Below are 1959 nucleotides of genomic sequence, written 5' to 3' on the forward strand. Positions count from 1 at the left end.
CCTTCTACCAGCACTGTTGATGATATTTATTCAAAATTTAGGTTGCAGATGGATTCAAACTCTGCTCCTAGGACGATATGATTAAGTGTCAAAGATACTACTCACGGGGCACTGTTATTGTCTAATTTGTTTAAGTGCTTATTTAATGCCATAATCCAATTAAGTTCACACCATCCGAACAGGGTGAACTTCGTTGAACGATATGCGTCTCACGAAATATGGTCCTATGCATGGAGAACGTATTTCGCTTCTCGCCTCGGAAACAGCTGTTTCATGTGAGGTTACCACATTCTGTGCCGCTGATTAGTCCCAATAATTGTTTAGTCGAGGTTAGTGATATAGTATGGTCTCCCAACATTATCTGCAGAGTGAACACCACGATTTGTGATTTGTAAAGTGAGACTGATAGCCAATTTTAATCAGCCGATCGACGCAACACGTTTGAAGGCATTTAGTGCGTGATATTGGCGTAACATTGACCTTTCCCGTCGCTCAAGAGAGCGCGAAGTTGGTCCTTTTCTCGGACTATGTCTCAACAGTCTTGAGTAGTTATTGTTGCTACACTGTTTTAAACACTTGCAGTTTTGGATACATTCCGTCCATTTTTTGTGGGTGATCCATCCGCCATACACTGTACTGTAATTCGACTCGCCTTAGCAGGGAGCACTATGTATAGAGGTCTGCGCGGATTGGAATATCCACGGATAACCTCAGAAACATTGGCTCTGCAGATCAAAGCCTGCGCCAGATATACGCAATTATAATTGCTTTTTAATTAAAAATTTAAGGAAGCTGCAAGTAATTTTCTCGTCTATCAGTATTCCACACGGTCGATAATAATAATTATTATTATTTCTGTAAGCTATTATTATCACCTATTTAGAGCAAATCGCCACTACATTGGCGTTATTGAGCAGTGTCACGGAGAGGCTAGATGAGCTGTTGATATTTGAAGCGGCTGAGGTGGTGACTTGCCCTTCTTCCTGATTTTCTCGCACAACTGTATGTTCAATCTTGGTTTCGTCGTACGAGCAGCTGTCTTACGTCTGAATCACTTCTCTTTCGTTCGCAGTAATAGAGACCACAAAGCTATATCATCTGTCAGAATGTTCGCTTTATGGTCTTCCTCCTGACACGGATATTGTGGAGAATAAAATCAGTAACCTATCAAGGTGCCTCTTAAGTACATTTACAAGTACACAGTGCAACGCTGACAGGGCTGTTAATCACAGATTCTGATGAGTTGTGGCTGTGTTGCAGAGGTACCTGTCCTGAGCATCTGGCTAGCGGCTTCTCATGCGACGGCCCTCAGTTTCTGAGAAAATCGATGTTGAATGATGACTAACTGAAAACCTCAGCTGCCGACAGGTGTTGTTGATATACCTCGATGTGGACAGCTGAAAATGTGTGCCCCGACCGGGACTCGAACCCGGGATCTGCTGCTTACAGGGCAGGCGCTCTATCCATCTGAGCCACCGAGGACACAATGAATAGCGCGACTGCAGGGACCTACCCCTTGCACACTTCCCGTGAGACTCACATTCCCAACTGTCCACAATTCTACATATGTATTGTACCTTCTAGAAATTTGCAAGGGGTAACTTCCTGCAGTCGCGCTATTCATCTGTGTCCTCGGTGGCTCAGATGGATAGAGTGTCTGCCATGTAAGCGGGAGATTCCGGGTTCGAGTCCCGGTCGGGGCACACATTTTCAGCTGTCCACATCAAGGTATATCAACAACACCTGTCGGCAGCTGAGGTTTTCAGTTAGTCATCATTTATTCCAAGGAAAAGCTGCACGGTCAACAACAGCAACTGTTCTTTCGAGAACAAGTTATTGTCTTCGTATATATCGATGTTGAAGTTTTACGGGTACCTTACACATCTGCATCTTTAGCTATATTTCGACCAAGTAAGCGTAGCGCAACTCAGCGGCTAAATTTTGGTGTCACCATGCTAG

The 1959-nt window shown here is 44.2% G+C and overlaps 1 non-coding gene across 1 annotated transcript; it reads right to left on the reverse strand.

Moving 5' to 3' along the window:
- Positions 1 to 1408: 1408 nt before the first annotated feature.
- Trnat-ugu lies at positions 1409 to 1482 on the reverse strand. The gene has a single exon. It is a non-coding gene; the product is annotated as a tRNA-Thr (tRNA).
- Between the last annotated feature and the right edge of the window lie 477 nt (positions 1483 to 1959).

Source organism: Schistocerca americana, chromosome 3 (assembly GCF_021461395.2).
Source record: "Schistocerca americana isolate TAMUIC-IGC-003095 chromosome 3, iqSchAmer2.1, whole genome shotgun sequence".
Taxonomy (NCBI): domain Eukaryota; kingdom Metazoa; phylum Arthropoda; class Insecta; order Orthoptera; family Acrididae; genus Schistocerca; species Schistocerca americana.